We start from the raw sequence: 12772 nt of genomic DNA on the forward strand, positions 1-12772 counted from the left end.
TGCTATTACATTTATTGCCTTTATGTGTGGTACTGTGGAGAGCAATTGGATATGTAAAAAATTTACATCCCTAAGAGGTACACAGAAAGAAATTACGCACTAAGAAGCCCCTCAAAACTTACTTCAAAAAGTTGTTGTGATGTCTGTGTAAAGGTTCTTTGATTTCTTTGATTGCATGCTAGAAGAGTGAAATCCTTTTCCTAAAAACTTGCATGCAGGGTGATTAGTGAACAAAAACTGGAGACAAAAGTGAGAAAAGACAAGGTAAGCTTTTTGTTTTTGCATTACTGTTATTCCCACTGAATCTCCAAATGTCTCTTTAGCAAAATGTGTTTGATAGACTGGGAATGAAGGATTGTTTCCACATTTTTTGATGCTAATTAGGAATCAGTAGGAGAGAGTGTGGGTCAGCATTTGGCAGCCTTCTTTTACAAGCATGTTCATAAAATCTCTGTGTTTTAGTGAGAGATTTCGATGTGCTCAGTCTCTGAACCCTGGGCTTTTAGGTTTATCTTTGCATGTTTCAGTTTAAAATCTCAACCAACAAAATCATCACTTTCTATGCCTTGTAGGCTTTAATCCTTTGAAAATCTGATTTAATGAATTCTGCCTTCTGCCTTTTACCTAGATAAACAGTCTTTAAAAAAACCTGAAACCAACAAACAAATTAATGCCATCAACAATAGTAACAAATGTCTTGTCTGTGAGCACAATTAGTAGGAAAACAGCCTTAGTGGTGTTTAGCCTGCAGACACCAGTGGAACTCCACAACCATAGATTCTAATTAAGGGATTGACTTTTCAAGAAAGATTAAAATAACAAAATGCATTTAGCTTTGCTAAACAAAGACAGGGAGGGAATAGGAGAACCCTCAGCAACAGTAAGGAGATTGTAAACAGCAAAAATGTACAAGAGCTGTTTAAAGGAAGAGAAAGAACATTTTCCTAGGAACCAAGAATAATAAGGAATAGTGGATGTGTAAATGGAATAAATAAATTCAATGTTTTTTGCTGATATCCTTATTATATTACAACTTATGAATGAACACAGGGATATTACTTGCCAAGGATGGATTTATTCATGACCAAGGAAAATGGAAGAGCTCTGATTACCTTGTTATTACTGCCAAATGTAACATCTAGTTTCATGTGACCCAGGAGAGGCTGTATGACTATATATCCACTCATCATGGAAATGTTTGCATCAAGTCTGGTTTCTATGCAGCCTCTGTAGAAATGTTTACCAAAAATAACATTTACAGAATGATAAATCCACTTCATGCTTGCAAGGAGCAGTGGTGAAGCCACCCCCTTGCTACTGCAGAGAGAGGAGAGGAGCGGTCAGGAAGGCAGCGTAGGCTGTACAGTGCGATGTGCCCATGGTTTTGACACTGCATCCAGGGGTGGGAGGTGTTCCATTTCTAGCATGAGCTTGAGTAGATCCTTGGCTCCACCACTGGAATTTCTTTATCAGGTGTCTAAACAGCTTGGTGGAGAAGACAGAAATAAAACTGAAGTCTTTATTGTCTGCTACTGCTGTTCAATCCTGCTGTAGGGATTTCTCCTACTTGCTTCTGAGAAAGACATATTTTGGGGTTAGAATAGCTCCAAAGCCTCTAAGAATACAAGGCTTCTAACACATATTTCAAAAGCCAAACTCAACATTGTTAAGCAGTTCTAGGTTATCAAGATTCAAGCTTGGGCAGATATCTAGTTTCAGTAAATGCTAATAACTCTTATTAAAAACGCTCTTATTAAAGATTGAGATTGTTTTCTCAATCTTCATAGTAGAACATAATCTTATTACTGCTGAGAGGAGTAGTGTCTTCAAATTAAGCTGTACTGTGTCCATTAAAGCTCTTGTAGAAAAGCATAACCACTTCCACCAAAGTCACAGAATCCAGAAATGGACATAGAGCCAATACACAGCTCAGGGTATCCAAAATTAGAGGGGAATCCAGCAAGGCTCCGAGATTGCCTTCTTCCTTTGTCACCTGAGGACAGTTTCTGATAGTCCCTCAGAGTATTTATTTCCAAACAGAAAAATAATCACTTTTGCCCCTCCCTACTAACATTAAATGTCCTACTTTTCCTCTTGACATGTGGGCTTACCAGGTGAACACCTTCCCTCCATTCCACAATGTGGACAGAGCTGGGAACATGTACTATTTCTAATGTGATGTTTGTATCAATACTTCCCACCAGTTATACAATTAGAGACACAACTGGGAATTATTTTTTTGTTCCACTGCAGATGATGCATGCAAATGTAGCATTACAGTGCCCACCATGCAATTGCGATGGCATGTGACAGCAATGTTTCCAAATAGTCTATTCTGCAACAAAAGGTCAGCAAGTAGCCACTCAGACACAGTGACAGACTTCCTTTCTCCCTGACATGCAATCTTCCTAGAAAATGAAGACAGAAATTACTGAGTACATTTGTAAAACATAGAATGAGGTGTGTACAAAACCAATTAAGGAAAGAATTGCTTTTTGCCGCTTTTTTCCTAGTGCATTCTTTTGGAAATTAACCTCCATATACTAATTAACCTCTGGGTGACTTTATGTAAATTAGATGGCATTCTTTGCAGCATTGCTCTGGTAGTGTGATTTAAAGTGATATAAAGTACTTTAAAGGTAGCCAACAACGTTTCTTTTTAATGTATTACACTTTAAAGATGTTCGAATGATCAGGTTCTCTTGCAATGAGAGAGATATGAGAAAGAGGCATAGATGAGGAAGAGAAAAGGTGCAAAGTGATGTGAAAGATACTGGGAAATTCCACAGAGTTCATGGGCCACATCACCAGCTTGATAAACATGCCCAGGGCTACTAACTCAATGTAGATGTTCAAATTAACATCATCTCAGGACCTAGGCTCACACACTGAAAAGAGATATTAAGGATGTTAACTGGAGTCGTAACGCCCTTGATGATTTTGGAGAAGTAATTTCAGTAGATCAGAAATATCACTTAGGAAGCTAGGTGATTGACTTCCCTTATGATGTGCAATTAGTTTTCTTATGTGTCTGAGACATCAGGAAACCAAGAGTCTTGTGAGGAAATTTAACTAAGGAAATAGTGCTCAGATTTATTAGGATCTGTTGTTATACCTGAAAGATTTCAGACTAGAATTAGCCTGGGTGACTTGGTGTTATCCACAAGTACTTAAAGCACTTGGGATGGCAAAGACATGAGGAGCAACCAAAGCAGTGTCAAAAGAGTTGGAGTCCATGCTGAAGCCAAGTGTGACTCCTGATGTCCACTAAAGGGTTTGGTGCAATGAAGATGTCTGGCAATGCCAGTAAAATTTAGAAACCTATTTTAGGATGAGATGAGAGAGATCCTAAAAGTATCTTTCTCCATTACAGAGGGGTACAAAGGTGGTTGGTCCTGATGTAAATGCCTACAGCCCAGATTTAATAAGACATATCCTAGTGCCTCAGACAAGCATGTATAATCTAAGTAGTGGAGCTGGGATGTAAGAGATGGAGAAGATACATCACCTAGGTGCCTGCTGTGTATTATTGTTGTTATTATTCATAACACGTATTAAAGCATTAGACATTAAAATGTGCTTATTACATATTATACTACATGTCATATATATATTATGGTCAAGGTACTGCTGTATCATTTAAATTAAAAAAAAAAAAAAGCGCTCATTCAGCCCCTTGAAAAGATGGCTGAGGTGCTCAGCTTGAAAGAGAACCAGGCTGTGACTCCCAAGCCACAAAAAATACTGCCTTGCAGCCCATACTTAGACTCTTTACATGCTGGGACAGGGGAAATTTTACAATATAAGTGCTTCAGTTTAAGAGACTTTCTGCTCACTACTGTGGTTGTGGTGAATCCCAGGCACCTGATTCTCCATGTGACATACAGAGAATGGGTATTTCCCACTGCACAGTGTGAATTCAGAACTGGGAGCCTACAAGCGATGTGCAGTGAAACTTGGTATTGTCACGTTTTCTGTGAATGTAAGTGTCTGGAAGTTAAGCACAGTAGCAGCTAGCCTTAAGGTGCACAAATTTTGCTGGATTTACCCTGTCATCTGTGAAATGCTCAAACACTTGGAACAATGCCAAAGAGCTACCTGGTTCACTGTCTCCATCAAACGAGATAGTCAGGCTGAAAGACTTACTTCAAGGCAGTCTGACGGAAAACAAGGAAAATTTCAGAGAAATATTATGGGAAAATGATATTATTAATTATATCATAATGGCGTTAGACAACTTTGCATGCTGCTATTAGATAGGGGAGTGAGTTTTAAGTATGATGGAGAAGCAGGTGTGGTAATAGCCCTGATGATGAGAGGTTTTGTCATCCGGGCATCCTGACCATCAAAGTCCCCCCAGTTATTCTACTTGGAGAGCAACCGGCTTAACATCATACCTCCTCCCACCCTTTTCCCAATACACCTGTTCCTGGGTGAAGTGAAGGATATTTCAAATTATGAAAGCCATTGAGGAAATTTCTAAGATGTGGTTTCCCTTTGCTCCCTCCATTTTGCCGAAAATAGACATTCAGTTAACCGGACCTTTGGCAGAGCAGTGCCAAGGCTGCCAGCTCTCTATGAGAGCTAGTCACTCCATACTGTGCATTCAAACCTCCACCCACTGCAGCCAGCATTTATTTGTGTCTTGGTTGGAAAGGCAGCTTCCCTTCCTGGCTCCAGCATGTAAAAGGAGTGGAGGTTCCTGAGGCTGAGGCTGCGAGATGGTAATGCCTTGCAATCAGCCCCAGGTTTTTCACCTTTAGCGCAACTTTGCATTGCTACAAGGAACATACCAAAGACACGGTGGCATGGGAGAGGCACTCATAATAATGCTTTAGAAATGGAATGAAAGTTTGTTCAGAGTGAAAACGCAGCAGACTAAGGAAAAGGACAGAGCTGCCTTTTCTCCCTACCCCACGGCTGGCCTCATGCTCTGGTGTGTTTCCATGGAGGCTGTTGCTGTCACTACATGGCTCATGCTGGAGTGTCACATTGGATGGGGGCCAGTTCAACAAGAAAAATAAAGTGAGTTTTTAAGAGGTAATGTGATAAATGTTCTTCTCAGTCTGGCTACCAATATGTACTGTCTAGCCTGAGGCGTGCAGCACATATGGGTGAAGCTACTGACGTTTGGTACTTTTAACTTGTCAAGTCACTCCTTACAAAACCAAAGGAGATGCATTAGACTAACTGAGGAGTCAAATAAAAAAAAAAAAGGTAAGGAAAGGCAAGGCCAAGCAATCTGATTCTCACAGACTGCCAGTGCCCATTTCTCAATTCTTATTCTGGGGTTTACAGGCTTTCTGCATACTGGGGGATTTTCCCTGCTGCTTAGGCACCAGCAGAGCGGGCAGCTGTTTGCAGCAGCAGATGGCGGGATAGCAAAGCACCCTGGCCATGCTGATAGGGCTCAGGCAGGTGACAGTGTCCAGGACAGCAACAGATGCTGGCATTCAAGGCACCTGCCTGGGGCAGCTGTAGCGGTAGCCCTGCTCTCCCACTCTTCCAGCAGCTGCTGGAGGAAGTAGCCTGGTTCCAGCTCCTCCTTTTGTCAGGGAAATTCAATTTTACCTTGACTCCTGAGGCTCAAATGAGCTCTGGTGCTAAGTGCTCCGAAGAGAATTTGCTCAGCCTGTTTGGGGAGGCTGTGATAGAAAGGGTAACTTTTAAAGCAAAATATAGGTGATGTCTGCTCTTCAGAAATCTGTACCTCTCTCACGGTCTGACAAGACACTTCAGCAGTCATTTTGTGGTGTGCCCCTGGGCTTCTGGGAGAGCATCACAACCTCCTCCTCTTTTTCCCATCTGTCAGCTCAGTAGTGACAATAGGGCAGACTGGAGTTTCTTTCAGCTCATTCGATTTCTGCGGTTAGCATTTGCCAAATGCTCAACCATTTGTAAAAATCATGTCATCAGTTGTCATTAGAAAGAGAATTGATAACTGGTATTTACTGAGCTTTGAAGTCACTCAAACAAATTCATTCCCTTAGTTCAAAGAAACAAAAATCACACAAACAAGCCTAGACATTAAGTAAGCAATTGCTACAATATGATGCTTAGGTTTTTCAGCTATTAGATTTATATCTAGTGTCACAACTATGAAATAACAAGCTATGAAATTCACCATTTAAAAAACCAGAAACCTTTAATTCACTAAAAAAATAATTTACTCATCTGTAATGTGGTATTTAGAGCTGAGTCCAGCTGAAGCCTCTTAATGCTTGTGAGTCACTGACATTCCGTATCCAGAAAGCATACGATCCAGAAATCATCATGACCGTGGATATGTCCATGATGCTCAGGTGCAAACCCAGACATTTCAAGCAAAGTAATGTAATAACACAAGACTTAAAAAGAACCATTTTTCGTTTTTAATCATAGAATCATAGAATGTCTTGAGTTGGAAGGGACCCATTAGGGTCACTGAGTCCAACTCCTGGCCCTGCACAGGAACATCCCAAACATCTCATATGCCTGAGAGCATTGTCCAAATGCTTCTTGAACTCTGGCAGGTGTGGTGCTGTGACCACTTCCCTGGGGATCCTGTTTCACCACCCAGCCACATTCTGGGTAAAAAACCTTCTCCTGGTATCCAGCCTAAACCTCTCCTGACTGAGCTTCATGCCATTTTCTTGAGTCCTGTCACTGATCATGAGAGTGAACATACTGGTATTTGCCCCTCCGCTTCCCCTCACAAGGAAGTTGTAGACTGCAATGAGGTCTCCCCTCAGTCTCCTCTTCTCAAGGCTGAACAGATCAAGTGACCTCAGCTGCTGCTCATACAGCCTCCCCTCAAGGCCCTTCACCATCCTCATTGCCCTCCTTTAGACACTCTCTAATAGCTTAATATCTTCCTTATATTGTGGCACCTAAAACTGCATACAATATTCAAGGTGAGGTTGCACCACCGCAGAGCAGAGCGGGACAATCCCCTCCCTTGACCTGCTGGTGATGCCAAGTTGCATGGCCATGAAACCAAAACAAAAATTATCAACATGAATGCCTTAGTAAAACAGGAAAGCATGTGCTAGGATGGAAGCTGGGAAAGGAGGAATACTTTATGAGTAAAGAAAAAACATCTAAGTGCTTATTTATTTGGAGACTTACTCTGTTGTAATTTTTTAACACCTCCACAGGGAACAAAGAACTTTGCTTAATTAAAAACAATGGGGCAAATATTTGTTAGACCTAAAACCTGTCAGGAAAAGCATGAAAGATTGCTAGGGTAATACCTGCAAAGAAAATATCCCAGATGTTTTTGGCTGCCTACTAGGTGCAAAATCAGATTCATGCCCAGCTGAATGTATTCCTTTGCTAACCTGACTGCAGAATGCTTCTCAGTCCCATGCACAGCCACCAGCCATTTCTGAAACATTTCTGGCTTTGAAACTTCACCTCCAGGTCTTTAACTTGCAGATCTTCTTTTGGAACCTATGAAATACATGCACAGGGAACAAATTAGATATCATCAGTTGTATGAAGACACAGTGGAACACAAAATTATCAGGAGATACAGAGAACACAACACAGTGGGAGTCACAGGGAAAATTGGGAAAGATTGTCACAGGCTGTGTCTCTATCTTACCAAAAGAGATGTAATAGCTTTAATGTTCATATGAGAATACTGTCTGCCTCTCTTTATAAAGCAGTTTAAGAAATCCTGCCCCCTCCTTTTTTTTTGGTCTCCTAAACAACCAAACAACACATTTAATATAAGGAGCTGAGATAATTGAACATAGACTTCAAATTGATGGAAGAAATTTAATCAGGGTGATATTTAAGTTCATAAATTCAGCTATAAACTACAGGGTTTTGAAATGAAAATCCAGTGCAACCTGTTCCATTCATGGGCATTGCACTGACATGGTGTCCAGAGCCAGAAAAGCTTTGTCTCCTTTTCTTTTTTTTCTTGCAAAAACATTAACCAAACACTGAAGAGATGCAAAAACCAAAACCCTCCCTAAAACATGTTCCTTGATGATTTCCTGCTCCCTATTAACTTTTGCCAGTGTTGGATTATACCAAATAAGGAACTGTTCTCCCTGTTCTTCTGCCTCTTCAGTAAGATCATAACCTTTCAAGGGCTCTTGCTAAAAGAAGGCAAGTTTAAAATTAAAAAAAATAAATCCATGATTTCAATCCAAGGTTATAGAAAGGGCACAGAGCTTTTGGATCAAAGGAGTGAAGAATTAATACTGTGTGGCCCCACTTTCCTAGAATAAGTGTCTTGGCAACATTGCTACTCTAAATCTGGCAAATTGAATATTTTGATCTCTGCCCCTGGAGAAAAACATGCACCTATTAATTATATCAGATTATAATTTTCCTCTCTTGTGCAGTGTAACTGAACTATTCTCTGTTATATACTTTATTGTATCACAGAGGCTGCATTGTGTTCACTAACACTGCCATTTATGCACTGAGCTAGGTTGTGCTTTTTGGGGTGGTTTAAAGCAGAGTGGGTTGAAGGGAAGATTTCCTGATAGTCTAAGAACAAAAAATTGGTTTATATGAAGTACAGAAAAAAATAAAAATACTATGTCCAAAAGCTCCAGTGTTCATACCCAAGGAATTGTACTGCTGATGTTTGAATGAGTCCCATGAAATACAACAGCGATGCTTGTTAGTTGTACTTCCCTGTTTTAGATTGACTGGTTTGGTTAGTGGCCACCTAGAAGTTGACTATAAAGCTCAGCATTTGATGGCAGAGTGCTGTGCATGTTGAAACACTTCATAAGGAGATTCAAAGAAACAGAAGCTGATGTCCTTGCCCAAAAACATCTGTACCCTCATGCTTGAGGGCAGCTGTCAGATAAAGGGGCAAGGCCCACATGTTGAACTTAACCCCAGTTTGAATGGAGTAAGATGGAGGAGGCACTTGGCAGATGATCACAGGCTGGATTGCAAGACAGCAACCATACCTGAAAGACTGTATATGCTGATGTGGTCAATTCCTTGGCAAAGAAAACCCGTTTATTTGCCTGTATCCAAAAGGGAAGAGTTGTGAAAGGAATTAGTAATACAATCCCTCAACTGCAGGTATTTGAATTGATTATCTGTCAACTCAAAGGTTTCTCCGAGTTCAGCAAATGAACACAATCTGTCTTCTAAAATGCATCATGTAATTTGTTACAGCTTTTGTCTAACCGTGCATCCCAAATAAAAATTCATTTAGGTAAGGTTGATTTTGTAATTTGTTTGCTTATTTGAATTAAAAAAATTAATACAATCTGAAATGGAATAAATAACAGGTAACTTAAGTGATTTTTTTTTATAACTGGTGTTAATTTAAATGACAAAATCTCTCAATATTCAGCACATTACTCATTTACTTCAGATTTATTTTTATGTCTTTCAGGCACACATTGTTAAAATATGCTATTGATTTTATGTTTTCTTTTGTTCTGAGGTTCCAGTGTGCTCTCTGCTGGTGATGCCATTCCCCAATTTGAAAAATGATTGATTATTAATAAGTTTTAAAAAAAAATCATTCTTAAGTTAAGGGTAGAAGTTGCTAAATTGCTTTCAAAAGTATTACTTATTTGCACATGGATTAAGATCTAAGACAAAAATTTAAGACAAATAAGTCAGTGCATATTGGGGAAGAAGAGTGAAGAAAATTCTGTGTCAGTGGAGGACAAATACAGTGTGAGAGGCTGAGGAACATTAAGGGGAGATTTTACAATATGTTGGTTTTGGTAAGTTTTAAGAAAATCCATTAGTGGACAAACAGCTAGAGGAAGACTAGAAAGAGCCATGTGATATTGTAAGTGGTGGGAGTCAATAAAAGGGAATTAGTAGTAGTGTTCTAAAGGCAATATGGCAGAAGTGGAGAAGGACTATGGAAAAAGTCTAAAATCACACAAAAACACACTTGTTGAGCTTGTGAAAAAATAAGTAACCAGAAATGGTCAGTGGGCCAATTTTTTTTCCTGTTTTCCAAAAGTATGACTTTCTGATTTTAGACTAGTATATGGCAATACGCTGTTAATGTTCCTGTCTCAAAATTTAGGACTGTTGTTTCTGAAAAAACAGCATGCTGAAAAGTCCCCTTGGTTAATAGGAAATACAATTAAAGTTCCCTGTTTCCAAGGGGAAAAAAATGAGGAAAAAAAAGAACTTTCTAAATCTGGAGAAACACTAAATGTTTTCAAAGTCTTTCTGTGTTAAAATGTAAGCCAAAACATTTTCAAATAGATGATGCATGCTCAGCTTTGTTAAGCTAGATGAGACTGGAAATAGTGGTCAGGTGTATGGAGTGAGCCAAGATGGTGATTTAGTAGGACAGGTTTTCCATAAAAGCATGTGATTGAGAACTACATTTCTCTATAAATCTCTGATATACATCAAATAGTAATGTGTAATATCCCTACTTCTGTATCAATCTATTGATACATAATCAGGTAATACATTTCTCATGTGAATGTAGCTACATAATTTTTTGCTTAGATACTGCCCTGCAAATTCATGCATATGGGTAATAGTTCTTAGTAGCAGGCAACAGACCATGTAAACAGCCAACATAGCACATAATGAAGCTCACAGAGAACAAATTTTATCACCCACTGTCAGTCAGCCATCCCCTCTTCTAGATGATTTCCTTAGATATAGTAGATAACTGAATAAAATATTTCTAAGTATGACAAAATAAATATTGATGTTTTAAAATATTTTATCTGAAAGTCAATGGAAATAAGCTTTGTCTTTTTCTCAGGGCACAGCAACGTGTGTAACGTGATGTTTCTCTGTTATGCACCTTATCACACCGTCTACATGCAATCTTCTTCCCGCTATCACTATTCATTTTTCATGTGCCAAGTATTCATTAATCCTTTAACCTCTATAGGTAGAAACCAGTTTTTCTCCGCAGAACACTTAGTGCTCCCTGTTCCAAGTGGTTAAGGAGGATGAATGTTGTTAATACTTGTGTTTTTTATAGATAAATCTGAATATAAGCTATGCATCTGTCCAGGGAATGTTTCCAGCTGTCTCCTATACTAGCCTGCTTCCTATGGGATTGCATATTTTATCTTTTAAAACAAGTGTTACAATGTTAACTTTTGACTTGGGTAAAATCTAATGCATTACATATGTAATTTAAAGTGAGTAGCTGGAACTGGTTTTGTATCTAAAATACTAGTATAAGGAAAGACATTGCTTGGGTCATTAGACTGTATTTTAACCATATACTCACTTTTCTCCAAAGGAAATGGTTACACTAGAGGCAACATTACAATAGCAAATCATGTGTAATCCCCTTTATAGCTTGTGGAGACGTACATTTCTGTTTATAGCCACTTTAACATTTCTTATTTACTATTCTGCCTCTTTTTTTTTTTTTTAACTTTGTGGAAATAGAGGTAAGATACAAGGACAAATAGTGAAGGGTTAAGTTATCCAAACTATTTATGCCAAGAGGCGGCAGAGGACCATTACAGAGAGAACACACAAAGTGATGTGTACATGTATTTCCAGCAGCCGGCACAAAATGCTCTCCAGGAACAAACATTGGTTCTGGTTCTTCTGGCTTCCTCAGCAAATAATGTGTTGAACAGCAAATATTAGTTTGTATTTACTGCAAGTATTAGCGTTTTAGCAGTAATTATTTACCTGTGCTCAGCTTGGCTTTCTGTGTAAATACACAAGCTGTATGAGGATTTACAAACACCCTTATGTGACAGGCCAACCTCCTAGATGAGAGATCCATCCCTCTTTTTGCTTTTTATTTACAGAATTGTTGTTATGACTAGGACCCTCAGGAACTGTTGAGCTGAGTTTGAACTTGAGGAGAATGAGGGGTGGGACTCCATAAAGAACTTGAGCTTTTCTACCTACTTTGACCATGGCTTTTGCCAGGGTCCAGCACAGCACCCTGATTATTCACAAGGCTATTAAGCTTCCTTAAATTGAATCGCCCCCCAAACATTGCCCAGAAACCATCTCAACAGGCAGGGGTGGGCAAAGCTCACCTGCAGTCTGACCACACCGTTTTTACTTCATGCAACATGAACCACAGGGGAGGAGGCAGAAAACAGCCACATCAGCTTTACATTAACAAAAGGCTCTCCAAGGCAAGGGAATCCCTAGGTAACCTGTCAGGCCAGTTTAATAGCTTCAACACTGCTCAGGCATGGACCAGGATCTTTCCATCAAAATATTTCACTGTGTAAACACATACATATAAGAACGCTTTTGAAAAGAAAAAGAGATTTGCTTCTTAAGGTTTAATGCTGACTCTCATGATTTATGTTTTCTAAGGTTTGCTAAGTTCTTCTTTTAAAACATCCATGCAATGAAGACTTTATTTTAAACAAACTTTAAGATTATGGAACCTGTTTTTCTGTATATTGTTATTAAAGCCAGTATCCGCAGCCCAAACGTGTGAAAAACCTTCCCCATAAAGGAAGTTCTCAGTTTGCAGAGGCGCGACTCAGGCTTACAAGCGCCGACCAAAAAAAAAAAAACAAACAAACAAAAAACCCAACCAAAACCCGCCTCGCATATTTCTCACGAGCTGCAGCCTGGCTGTGCGAAGGAAACAAAATAAAAAAAGGGAAAGGTTTGCGGCGCTCAGCGCCAGGTAACTGCGGGACACGGCCCGGTCAACCCTGCCCGGCAGCGCGGCCCCTGGGCGGCCCCACTGCGCCCTGTGCCATCCCCCCCGGGACGCCCCCCGATGTCGCCACCGCCCTGTCACCTCCGGGGCCCCTTCGACGCTGCTCCCGCCCCCCTGGGGCTCCCTTCAGCGCCCCATCGCCTTCTCCCCCGTCGA

The 12772-nt window shown here is 40.0% G+C and overlaps 1 long non-coding RNA gene across 1 annotated transcript; it reads right to left on the minus strand.

Moving 5' to 3' along the window:
* Positions 1–1055: 1055 nt before the first annotated feature.
* Positions 1056–7544, minus strand: LOC113948854. Its single transcript, XR_003528256.1, has 3 exons — positions 7320–7544; positions 4099–4157; positions 1056–1485 (listed from the first exon to the last, which is right to left on the minus strand). It is a non-coding gene; the product is annotated as an uncharacterized LOC113948854 (long non-coding RNA).
* Positions 7545–12772: the final 5228 nt, after the last annotated feature.

The sequence above is a fragment of the Corapipo altera genome, unplaced genomic scaffold, assembly GCF_003945725.1.
Source record: "Corapipo altera isolate COAL_440 unplaced genomic scaffold, ASM394572v1 0, whole genome shotgun sequence".
Classification (NCBI taxonomy): Eukaryota; Metazoa; Chordata; class Aves; order Passeriformes; family Pipridae; genus Corapipo; species Corapipo altera.